The 13,331-nt window shown below is 43.0% G+C and overlaps 1 long non-coding RNA gene and 1 pseudogene across 3 annotated transcripts in view; both read left to right on the top strand.

Annotated features, from left to right (window-relative positions):
* Window positions 1–13,331, top strand: part of LOC132502872 (uncharacterized) — a 61,835-nt gene that overhangs the window by 3,047 nt on the left and 45,457 nt on the right. The gene's annotated exons all lie outside the window — the stretch shown is intronic.
* LOC132502784 (large ribosomal subunit protein uL22-like) lies at window positions 11,952–12,493 on the top strand (annotated as a pseudogene).

Raw genomic sequence — 13,331 nt, 5'->3', positions numbered from 1 at the left:
AACAATCGCATCTCCTATGGAAATTTTGATTTCTGTCCTGTGTATATTTTTAAACAAAAGTTAAAGCGGGCTGTTTGTGTCTTGTGATCTTTGCTTGCTGTGTTGTGATCATCTTTCCTTTTAGACTATTCTTCTATAGCATCATTTTAATGACTGCACGGTGTTCAGTTTGATGGAGAAACTATAATTATTAAGCCTGTGCCCTACATTGAACATTTAGGTTGTTTCTTCTTATGCTGTTATAAAGAGTGGTGATGACATCCTTTGTTTTGCTAAGTCTTGCTACCATCCAATACTATTTTCTTAGGTTAAATGGATTTTGGGGCAAAGGACATACCATATTTTTAAGGCTTTCTATCCAGAAATGTTGTTCCAATTGGCTTCCTCACTCTTGCCAGCACTGGGTATTAAAATTTTCTCATCAATATTCATTTCTTTGCCCAGTTAAGCTATTGTAAGGGTCAAATATGCAAACTAATTTCAAATATTTATTAAAACATCAAACAAGAATTAATATCGATTTAACCTCCAAACCGCTCCTGTGATCTTCTTATGGGGATCAGGAGAGATACAATTTACAGTTCACCTACTATGTTTTAGCCACAGAAGATTTCTAATCCTTATGACTACTCTGCAGTGCTGGGGGGAGGGGAGATTATCATCATTAGTTTACGGATGAGGCTCAGAAAAATAAAATGATTTGCCCAAGGTCACTAGCTCTTAAAGTGGCTGGGCCAGGGGCTTCCCTGGTGGCGCAGTGGTTAAGAAGCCACCTGCCAATGAAGGGGACACGGGTTCGAGCTCTGGTCCGGGAAGATCCCACATGCCGCGGTGCAACTACGGCGGTGCGCCGCAACTACTGAGCCTGTGCCCTAGAATCCGCGAGCCCCGACTACTGAGCCGGCACACCTAGAACTGGTGCTCCACAACAAGAGAAGCCACCGCAGTGAGAAGCCTGCACATCGCAACGAAGAGTAGCCGCCCCTCGCCGCAACTAGAGAAAACCCACACAGAGCAACGAAGACCCAACGCAGCCAAAAATAAATAAATAAATAAATTTATATTAAAAAAAAATAGTGGCTGGGCCAGTATGCAAATCTTACTCCAAGACCCATCCATATTCTTGCGCCCTCTGCTGGTGAGGATGTTTTATGGGGGGGGCTGTCTCCACATTTAATCTCATATTAATAATTAAGAGTCAACTCTAATGGAAATAAAACAAGCTTTGGAGGAAGGGGATCTGGGTTTCAAGAGTAAGTCTCTTAACCTCTCCAAGCCAGTTTCCTCTGGGTTATTCTGAGGTACAAATGAGGTTGCTTGAGAAGCATTTTATAAACTTTAAAGTACTTTTTAAAATGTCTGTTACTATACCATCCTAATCTACTTACTCCCTGAATTTTTCCAAATTCACTTATTTTTCACCTATTTATACATGGATCAAGTATTACTGAGCAAATTCTATGTGCACAGCACCATCTTGCTACGAAAGGGATAAAAAGAAGTGTAACCTTTAGCCCTTGTGCCCTTGACACTGAAAGTAGTGAAACCCAAAAGCTCAGGACACATTTCAGTAAAATAGTAAGGAAGACTCTGATTAAGTGATCGAATGAGCAATCTGACTGGGACGCTGTATATATATTATCATAGTGTGAAAAAGGAGCTTTTCATTTGAGAGGAGGCCTCAAGCAAGAGCCAGGATTTAAGCTGACCTGGGAAATGAAGGAAGGACGAAGTTCAGTTCAGGAAGAGGAAATTCTGCAAATTCCTCGTGGATTGCAAGCTTAGAAGTATAATTCTTACTAAACCAGTTGCCAAGGTTTGATTTTTTTCCATTTCTTTTCATATTGCTCCATTCCAAGCACCCATTCTGAAAACTGTAATTGCATGCACAAACTGTTTTGATTGACATACATGGGAGTCAATTTAAAAAAGAACCTACAAGTAATCACTGATCCTTTAAAAAAAATAATTCCGCAGACCAAGAAGTCTGAAAATTAGCTTAGAGAAAACAGTGGATATCAGTCATATCAGAAGCCATCTGACATAAGTGGCAATAACAAGCGGTTCTGATGCCAGCTTAGGCCCTTACAAGCTTATGACCTTTGGGGCCTCCTGCTTGGGAAAATTACAAAATTTTTGCGTTTGTTGCCTCGTCTGTAAAGATAGGTTTAGTGTAATATTTTACCTTGCAGAGTTGTGAGGATTAGTGACAGCATGATGATGTAACTAGCAGAGTATCTTTAGGTAGCTATTATTAGCAAAATGCAAAATATAGAAGGTGCTCCTAACAAAGGCCAGGATGTTCTCGGTTCTAGGTTTTTGTAGTTTTCACTACTGTCAGGCAGGTAGGACCATGAGAAGCTTCAGATGTCAGCTCCAGTTCAGAACAGATTATTGTATTGCATGTTCCCTAAAAGTGCAGGCTGTTGCCTGCTTTTTATAGGCATAAAATATAGGCATAGTGCCGATGAGAAACCTGCTACTTTCCTTAATCAAGTGAAAGTCAGATTTTCCAAGACTAGAAATGGAAAATATCCAAGAGACAGTCGTTAACACCCCAACTGTTCTCCCTGAAATTCACCTTCCCGTCGGGACTCTTAATCATCATTTCTGTTATCCTGGGAGAAGGGGAGGGAAATCGATGGGGGGGGTATTGTTTCCCCCTTTACAGTTTGGCATAGATACCTTAATTTCCTTACTTAATTCTCCAGGACATCTGAGACTAGATACAACATTTAAATATGACTTGACTAGAAGCTCAGGGATATTTAACAGAAAAATAAACTCAATGAGTAACAGACAGCCACATAGAGCAACTTACAGAATATGACTTCCTTATAGTCCTCATCTCAATATTTCCTAAATGCCAATCCCATGCTCGGTTCTGGCTTATGTTCTGTGAGTAGCAATGATCCTACCCTGGAGCCCTCAAGCTAATAGCAGAAAAAGGCATGGAAATATTTTCACCATAATATATCAGGTATTTTAAAAAGAGAGAGAGAGATATATATGTGCAGGGGTCAACCAACCCCTGGCATACCTCCTAGAGTAGGGGCTATTTCAACTTTTGTCCCCCAGCACCACCCATCTAGGACACTCTCCTCTCCCTACGCAGGAGGAAGTGCCCAGAGGAAATGGCATTCCTGCTACTGGCCATGATCCCATCCTCCAACTGCCCATCCCTCAGTAACTGGCACCAGCAGCCCCTGACATTGTTAAATCATCGGCCCAAACAGGATCATTTTGCCTCCAGACCCCTCACACTACGTGGAGGAAAGAGGAAGAAGGATGTTTTACCACAGTACCTGCCTAGCATAATGGAGGGCCTTCAGACTTCTATAACTTGTATGAGAAGCTGAGAAAAGTAGGCAATAGAAGATCTTGTCCGTTGGACTGTATGAACAGTCATGTAAGTGTGTGTTACTAATTTTTCAAGGACGACAGCTCAGGGCAAGAATGGATTTTGATAGCTGTCAGTCTGGGGAGACAAGTGCCAGTAACCCTTCGTCACTGTCACAGTGTCTTTCGAGTGTAGATCCCCAAAACAGTAGTGCAAATGCATTTACTCTTCAGATTTCTTCTGATCCACCAAAATTCTCCCTTGGATGCAGCCCAGCCAATTGTGAAGGAGGAGAGATAGCCATTCATAATAAGCGGTCCATTCCACTAGCCCTCCGCCAGAGGGGTACAGCCAGTGGGCCCAGGTTCGGGTTTTCAGATTCTGAGCTCTCCCACTAACCTGTGACTGCTGGGCCTCGGCTTCTTCATCTCAAGGCTGGAGCAAATCCTGTTCACCTCGCATAGTTACTGTGCAGATGAGAACCAAGGCATGTGTAGAACACCTCCCACTGTCTAACACATAGTGGGTGCTTGTGAATGGTGGCTGATGATAGTATACAAGGGACCCCAGAGAAGCACGCCAGACTTGTGACCAGTGGATGTCCCATTCCACTGCCCAAGGCATTAACTGTCCTGGAAGAAACGTGGCGTCAAAACTGTGTTCATAAGAAAGATACATTTCAGGGATTCCCTGGTGGAGCAATGGTTAAGAATCCGCCTACCAATGCAGGGGACATGGGTTCGGGGACATGGGTTCGAGTCCTGGTCCGGGAAGATCCCACATGCCTCAGAGCAACTAAGCCTGTGCGCCACAACTACTGAAGCCCACATGCCTAGAGCCCGTGCTCCTCAACAAGAGAAGCCACTGCAAGGAGAAGCCTGTGCGCCGCAACGAGGAGTAGCCCCTGCTCACCGCAGCTAGAGAAAGCCCACGAGCAGCAATGAAGACCCAACACAGCCAAAAATAAATAAATAAATTTATAATAAATAAATAAATAAATAAATAAATAAATACACTGTGTTTAAAAAAAAATACATTTCAGATGCTACCGTGAGATGGCCTCAGTCTTCCAAAAGGGGATTGTTCATGCCCATAATGCCACCCAAAATCCAATTGCAGAATTTTTATGATATTGGCATTTTAAAGAAAAATCAATGAATTTTCTTCATTGTGTTACTTTTATACTTCAGTTTTAGCAAACTCTTGATTTTCTTTGAAATTAACCTGGTTTTATTTCTTTTGAAACTATACTGATATGCATGAATAAGCATCTCATGTACAAAGAAGAAAGCACTTCTTATGTAATTATAGCACTTCTTATGTAATTATGTAATTTCCTGAACATGCAAATTACATATGGCGCCGGCTTCCAGATGAAAGCTCCTCTAGACTGTACACAAATCGACAGGCCTAGAAGGCTCTATGTCTCCCAGTATAAAAATGTTATTTTATTTTATAGTGTTTGCATTTGTTAGGTCACTCTCACATCAGAGTGGGACAAATGTGGCCAGATTCTGGAGGAAACAGCACCACTTTGCCTGCCACTGGGAAGTTTAGCTGAGCTAATTAGTGGTCTGTGGTAACCTTCACTGATAGATGGGCAAACCACATGAAGAGACAGCCCAGAGAAACTGAAATGCAAATGCCTACCAATCACTTGAAAAAAGGAGAAATAAGAGTGATGGACACTCTTATATTGCTGGTGTAGATGGGAACAACCTTTCTGGAAAGTCATTTGGCAAATGTATCAAGAGCCTTAAAAAGTTCACGCCTGAGAGCATGGGCTTGGGAGTCACACTGGCCGGGTTAAATTTTGGCCACACTCTCATGGTTTTGAGCACATTGAGCACATTACCCTTTGTGCTTCAGTTTTCTCATCTGTGAAATGGGAATGATAATCTACCTTTTATAGCATTGCTATGAGGATTCAGTGTAGTAACATTGCAGTTAATGCTTGGTACATGGCAAACACTCATGAAATGTAGTTACTGCAGTAATCCTAAGGAGCTATTGAGAAACAAGGTCAAACATTTATGCACAAAAGTATTCATTGTAGTATTGTTTAAAATAAAGGAAACTTGAAAAAAGAAACCCTAAATGTGGAGCAATGGAAAAACTAAGTAAATTATGGTTTACTCAAACAATGGGATATTGTGCTTATCGTGCTTCTATTTTTTAAAAAATTATGTTTACCAAGCTTTCTTAATGACATGAAAAATGTGTTTTGAAACAATGCTAACCAAATAAAATAGAGTAGAAACTAGATAGATCACAATATCTCAACTTTGTGAAAAAATTGAATGGAATTGTTGTTTTAAATACTAATATGTGCCTAAAGCATACATGTGACCAGAGGGTTAAATCACTGGCTAGGATAGTAGGATTATGGTGATTTTTATTTGCTTCTTTTTGTTTATGCAAGTAGAAATAAGTGTGTGGTGGTCATTATAGAAACTGCTTCCCAATTAATATTTTTTAAAATATTTTTTAAATACATAGAAATAAAGCTTGGAAGAAACTATGTCCAAATGTCAAATGGTGGAATTATTGGGGATCTTTTTTCAATTTCTTTAGGGATATTAGGAAGCAACTAGCTTTCTCTGCCACCGATGAGTAGGAGGTGATTAGGCAGAGAGAAGGAAATGCCTTTTAGTAAGGAAACCAAGTATGAATGAAGGTGCAAAGACAGGATAAGAAAGGAAAGGACTTTTTGGAAGTGGCTGGCAATGACTAGACGTCCCAGAACAGCTACATTAAAAGAACTGTAGCAGTGAATAATGGGAAATAACACCAAAAAAACAGTATATAGGGCCAGATCATGAGGAGCCCTGAATCTGAAGGAAGGAATATGAACCTATGGGCACTAGAGAGCCATAGGTGATTTTTATTTTTTAATTTTTTTAAAGTTTCATCTGGTTTGTTTGTTTGTTTGTTTGTTTGTTTTTGGCTGCTCCACTCAGCATGTGGGATCTCAGTTCCCAGGCCAGAGATCAAACCCGTGCCCCCTGCAGTGGAAGCGTGGAGTCTTAACCACTGGACCGCCAGGGAAGTCCCCATAGATGATTTTTCAACAATAAGTGACACATATGTCGAAAGCCAAACTGAAGGAGTATTAATTTGGCAAAAGTGCACATGGGGTTGAACAGAGTCTTAAGATCGGAGAGGGTTTTTTCTTCATTCTTCCATTTATGTATTTATTCATTCAGCATGCATTGAGCTCCTGCTTTATGCCATGCTCTCTGCAAGGCACCCAGTAAGGCAAGATCCCAGGCCTCAAAGAGTTAACAAACAGTCTGCTGTGAAAACTGGAGAAAGAGAGCAAAGGACACAAAAGTGGGTTCCCTTTTATGAGCAAGCCCTGAAATGGTCATTTCTACCTTCTAGTTTGAATTCTCACCAAAGCCCCGCTATTTATCCTATCTGACCTATGAAGAAACAGAGGCTCAAAAAAGTTAAGCATGGGGTCGTGCTTCTGGTCACACAGCTGATCCCTGGAGAATTCCTTCTGTAACATCTTAGGGTAGAGGTCTGTGTCACAGGGAGAGGCCGAATCCTAGGTGGTCAGAGAGGCCCCACAGTGAAGGTGATATTTCAACTTGGACTCTAGTGCATATGTGAGATAGGGCATTTCAGGCCATGCACAGGCATGGGGTCAGTAATGTTAGGACTCCATTACAACCATCTGGGCCCGAGGAAGTAGCACTTGGAATTGGCAGTGAGAATGGAAAAGAAGGGTCAAGGGCAAGAGGCACTGAGGAGAAACCGGCTTCCAGATTTCCAACCTGGGGGGCAGCTGTAATTCCTGAAAGAACCAACCGTACCTTGGGGAGGCGAGAACAGATGAGAGGGTCAGACGCTGGCTACGTTCTGGCATGAGCTTCTGGTCTACACCATCACACAGGGGCCCAGGGGAAAGTAAGAAGGAGTAAGAAGGTCTCATTTTTCTAAATAACACCTTAATCAGGTGGAAAGAGAAGTAGGCTTTGTGTTTGTACTGTCACAACCCTCCATTCTGGTTACAGATGGGCTCACATGGTGGGTGGCTGAGGACCCTGGTCTCTGGAGCCCCTACACTGGCCATAACCACGCATTCCATTTGCCCTTTGAGACACAATTCAGAGCGGACACAGCATCCTGGCCCCCTTTTGTGATGTACGCGAGAGAAGCTGTTGGAAAAAAACCATTCCAGGACTGGGCTCATTTCAGCCATTTTCTAGGATCCTTTTGATGGCAGGTGACAGAAACCCAGGTGAAAGCAGCTTAAGGAGAATTTATCTAAAGATATAGGAAGGTCTCAAGGAACACAGAAACAGGAATACAGCTGGAGTCCAGGCACACAGAGAACCGTGGATGTGGGCCTGCCTTTTCTTGCCACCTAACCTTCTCCATTGCCTGGTTCAGACTCCATCATCTCCCTCCGCAGATTCTGTTCCTCTAGTCCAGTGGGCAAGAAATGTGGCCTCTGACAATTTACAACCTTTATAACCTACAGAGCCTGGACCCTCCGGGTTTCCGTTTCAAATTTACAAAGAAAGACCGAAAGCACAGCTTGTGTGGAGCTGGCCTTGGACTTCTCAACTAACAGGCATTCACTCCCAGAGGCAGATGGATGGTGTGTGGGTCGTCACATCTCTAGGTCTAATTTCCTTGCTTGGGAAATGGAGATACACTCTCTACCTTGGAGGTTACTACTGTGAAGAGTAAAGAGGATAAAAAGACATCGGTGATATTCAGACTTCCCACCAAGTGCTCCTAAAGGCAAAAAAAGAGGAGACTGGGAATTCCCTGGCAGTCCAGTGGGTAAGGCTCCGCGCTTCCACTGCACAGGGCGTGGGTTTGATCCCTGGTGGGGGAACTGAGAGCCCACATGCCGCGTGGTACAGCCAAAAAATAAAAAATAATAAAAAATAAATAAATAAAAAGGAGACTGACAGCCTGAGGGGTCTCTTGGTGAAGCTGGAAGCAGGACATTGATTTGAGGTCTTGTTTTTAGCATAAAAATGTGTTGGCTATGGGAATTTAGCATATGATAAAACTGACATCTCAAATTAGTAAAGATAAGATAAATTATTTAGTCAGTGATGTCGAGATTGAGTGGGTTGCCAGCTGGGGAAAAAAAAAAGATCCCTCACAATCTACAGCAGATTAAATTCCCGATGGAAGAAAGATTTAAATGCAAAAAAATGATATCGTAAAAGTAGTTAGGAAAAGTGCGAAAAACCTTAGCAAAAGAACTCAGAACGTGTCCTCGTGGTCTGCCTCATTCAACACTGCAACTCCATCCCCTAAAGCAGCGCTTGGTACAGAGACAGGACTTAATAAACTTTTCGTGGAAAGAATTAATGAGAGAATATTTCTTAAATCACCTCAGATAGGGGAGAAGCTTTTCTAAAGATGATCTAAAACCCAGGAGCTATAAAAGCAAAGGTAAATTTAGCTACCATATATATGTATAAAACAAATGAGGTGAGGGGGGAGGGGAGGAAACCAAACTAATCAAAAGACAAACAGGGCCTCCCTGGTGGCGCAGTGGTTGGGAGTCCGCCTGCCGATGCAGGGGATGCGGGTTCGTGCCCCGGTCTGGGAGGATCCCATGTGCCGCGGAGCGGCTGGGCCCGTGAGCCATGGCCGCTGGGCCTGCGCATCCGGAGCCTGTGCTCCGCAATGGGAGAGGCCACAACAGTGAGAGGCCCGCATACCGCAAAAAAAAAAAAAAAAAAAAAGACAAACATACTGGAGGGAGATATTTGCAATTCACATAGCAAAAGGGACCCTTCCTTAATATTTAAAGAAATTCTAAATGTTGATAAGAAAAAAAAGCCAACAATCCAGTAGAAACATGGAGAAATCATATGAAGAAACAGTTCCCAGAATAAGAAATACAAATGGGTCTTGAACATTAAAAAAAAGAAAAGAAAGATACTCAACCTCCTTCATAATTAAAAAAAAAGCAAATAAAAACTCTAATGAGATACAAGTCTTCACCCATCAGATTGGCTAATGTCAGAAAGGTTAAGAACACTGTGTTGTCTGTTGTGCATTGGCTAAAGGATCAGGAAACAGATACTCTGATGTAGTGTAGATTGGGAGCACTCTTCAGAGGGCAAGTGGACCATGCAATATGCCCTGTGACCTACTTTCAGGAATCTCTCCTACAGATATACTAACACATGTACAAATGAAGATTATTCAGGGTTATATTTGTTGTAGTGTTGTTTGCAATAGGAAAATACTGGAAATAATCATCACAGGGCTGGTTAACAAATTCTGGCACATCCATACAATGAAAAACTGTGCATCTGTTGAAAGAATGAAATAAGTCTCTATGATTTATGAAAAGGTCTCCAAGATGTAGTGTTATCTGAAAAAAGCAAGATGCAGGGCAGTGTGTATTTTATGCTCATTTTACTAAACAGCAACAATAACCCACATACACGGGTACTTACTTGGACTGTGTATGGATGATTTCTTGGAGGATTCCCAAGAATCTGGGCATAGCGGTTGCCTCCTGGGAGTGAAGCTGGGTGGTTGGAGAACAGAGGGGTAAATTTTCATTCTAAACTTTTTTATACTTTTCACATTTTGCTTCATGAACATGTATTACCTCTTCAAATAATAAATTAAGAACATGTGTTAATTTAGCATTCTGCTCCGTGCTATTCTATATCCACTATTGATTAATGTGAAAATCATGTTTTACATTACTTACCTCACACTAATTAACTCTCCCTCCCAAGTCTTTGAGTGAAATTAAAATTCTAGAAAGATGTAGCACATTTATCCTGGGACTTTGTCTGCTGGGCACACCAACAAGTGGCCCCTTTCTGAAGAGAACAGAACTTTGCAGAGCGTTTGGCACATTAAGTAGCTGCCCTACAAATGTGAGTTCCTTTCTCTGCAGGAACGGAACTGTTCTGGGACAGGGGCTCCAGGGAACCTCCGCTCCCCTGGCAAGGACAAGAGGCTGATGAGTGTCTTGTGTCCTGATTAGGACCTTGGGAGACCTGGAAATCTAAGGTCATATAGGGTCCACATTCTTCAGCCTAGCCCAGTCCCTGGCACATAGTAAGCACTCAAAAAAAATATGTTTCTGGGCTTCCCTGGTGGTGCAGTGGTTGAGAGTCTGCCTGCCGATGCAGGGGACATGGGTTCGTGCCCCGGTCTGGGAGGATCCCACATGCCGCAGAGCGGCTGGGCCCGTGAGCCATGGCCGCTGAGCCTGCGTGTCCGGAGCCTGTGCTCCGCAACGGGAGAGGTCACAACAGTGAGAGGCCCGCATACCGAAAAAAAAAAAAAAGTTTCTGGAATGAATGAACATACCAAGAGTTAACAGGAATCTCGCCTGAGGGAGTGACAAATGCCATTGGGGAACTTTGGGGAAGTCCCATAAATAGATGACATTTAACCTGGGGCTTTATCTTTTCCATTTTTTATTTTTTTGGCCATGCCATGGGGCATGTGGAATCCTACTTCCCCCACCAGGGATTGAACCGGAACCCCCTGCATTGGAAGCATGAAGCCTTAACCACTGGACCGTCAGGGAAGTCCCTAACCTGGGCCTTTAAGAAGGAATCCCTCACCTGGAGGACAAGGGGGATAAAGCAGGATTTCAGGCAGAGAGAACAGCTTACCTTTGGGCATAAGAGCAGAGGGATTGGAGCTCACAGAACACCTATCCGCCCTGCTTGGAGCAGCCATCAGATGTTGTCAGTTACCATGGGGTCATCATGTGTGTTGGCGGCTGTCTGACAAAGTGAATGGGAAAGGTCCAGAAGCTGACAGACAGGAAAGAGAGTAACCAGGTCCCATTCACTTGAAGCCAGAGGAGGCTTTGGGAAGGGAGGCCCTCAGGTGGACCCTCACACACCCCTCCAAAGACTGACTGTGAGATGCTCGCAGCCTATCAGATCCAGGGCCTCGTTCTTAAACCACCCCCTTCATTATATTATTGCCCAGTGAGGGCCACAAAACAGAGGGCCACAATCGCTTATCCAGAATCCAAAACGCTTCGAAAATCCTAAATCGGTTTTTAAAATTTTGTCAACAAAACCCGCCCTGAGCTGATCTGAAGTTACATGTAGACGTAATTCATCGCACTCTTATGTGTTCATATGTACGTTTTGCTGTAGAAATATGTGTGATTGATGACAGGATGCTGTTCTAGACCCCGCTGAGGGGTTATATAACATATTGTAGGTGCACCATACTACTTTTAGTACTTAAAATCTGGAGAATTCTGAATTCTGAAACACATCTGGCCCCCAAGAGGTTTGCATCGGGATTTGTGGTCTAACATAATTGACCAACACACAAAATGTTTAAAAATAAAAGTAATATAATGTCCTGGGTGTAAAAGAAGAAATAAAAGAATAGAAGTGTATAAAAACAGAATATGTATTTCAACATGTAAATGCTGGGGCAGGACTATACCAGAAGATGGGAGTGGGGGGCGGTGAGTGGTAGACATAGACCCCTCCTGTGGAGGGGGGTTGCCTCTAAAGTGGACTTTGAATGTGGCAATTCAAATAAAATTGATAAAGTTTTATATATTTTTTGCAACTCAAATGCTAGGAGTCCTTTTTGGGTAAGCAGTCTGAGGTGATCTCTAAAAATGGTTCACTATTCACTTGACCCACAGAATCATGCAAATCAAGAGGCTCAGATCTTCGTGTTCACTTTAAGAACACTCGTGAAACTGCCCAGGCCATTCAGGGTATGCATATCTGAAAAACCACCACGTATCTGAAGGATGTGATTTTACAGAAGCAATGTGTGCCAGTCTGTCTTTACAATGGTGGAGTTGGTAGGTGTGCCCAGGCCAAAGAGTGGGGCTGGACACAGGGTCGGTAGCCCAAAAAAAGGGCTGAATTTTTACTGCACATGCTCAAAAATGCAGAGAGTAATGCTGAACTTAAGGGCTTAGATGTAGATTCTCTGGTCATTAAGCATATCCAGGTGAGCAAAGCACCCAAGATGCCACGCAGGACTTACAGAGCTCATGGTCAGATCAACCCATACATGAGCTCTCCCTGCCACACTGAGATGATCCTTCCTGAAAAAGAACAGATTATTCCTAAACCTGAAGAGGAGGTTGCACAGAAGACAAAGATATCCCAGAAGAAACTGAAGAAACAAAAACTTACGGCCCAGTAATAAATGCTGCAGAAAAAAAAAAAAAAAAAAGCAAATAAAAGTAAAAGCAAAAAAAAAAAAAAAAATACTAGGAGTGGCATTGCCATGATTTTCCAAAATGGTGAACAACTCTCGGGAAAGTTCCATATAAAAAAAAATACAGTCTCCCTCAATTTACTCAATAGTTGCATTCCTGGAAAATCTGGTGCATATAAAAACCATGCAGAATTACTTTGTGTTCATTTGCAAAACGTAATTAGGTTTTAGGCCCAGATGATTATAATGAGGTTTTTTGCTTACAAGATACGTTTTAATGAGACGTTTGGAAGTGATTCACGATGCAGGGCAATTCTTTGTTGTGGGTGACTGCCTCACACATGGCAGGGCGCCTCTTGTCCCTGGCTCTACATGTTAAATGTCAGTAGTTTCCCCCAGACGGATCGTTATGACAACCAGAAATGCTTCTCACATTTCCAAAAATCTTAGGGTGGTAACCTTAGGAGGGAACACAACTCACCCCTAACCACCCTCAGAACCACCGAGTGGAGAAGTCGGCAGGGGTTGGCGGATGCGCCAGTGGAGTCCCAGGGCACGCTCCGTCCAGGTGGTGAATCCTGCAGCCAAGTCTGGACTGAGCAGTTTGGATTTGAAGAACCTTGTTTTCCCCAGAATCTAAGGCTCAGGGAAACACAATGGCATTGGGTGTGCCAGCATGGAGCTGTGGCTCTCCAATTGACCAACCTGTGGGATGTTTTGGCCTTGTGCATCGCTTTCCCCTGCCAGTGAGGTGGTGCCTTCTCCAGTGGGTGATGGACCACATGGTACTTGGCTGATCTCAGGTTGGGGCATGTCAGGCAGC

The sequence above is a fragment of the Mesoplodon densirostris genome, chromosome 15 (assembly GCF_025265405.1).
Source record: "Mesoplodon densirostris isolate mMesDen1 chromosome 15, mMesDen1 primary haplotype, whole genome shotgun sequence".
NCBI lineage: Eukaryota > Metazoa > Chordata > Mammalia > Artiodactyla > Ziphiidae > Mesoplodon > Mesoplodon densirostris.
The sequence above is the reverse complement of the archived record's forward strand: the minus strand, read 5'-3'. Positions and strand labels throughout refer to the sequence as shown.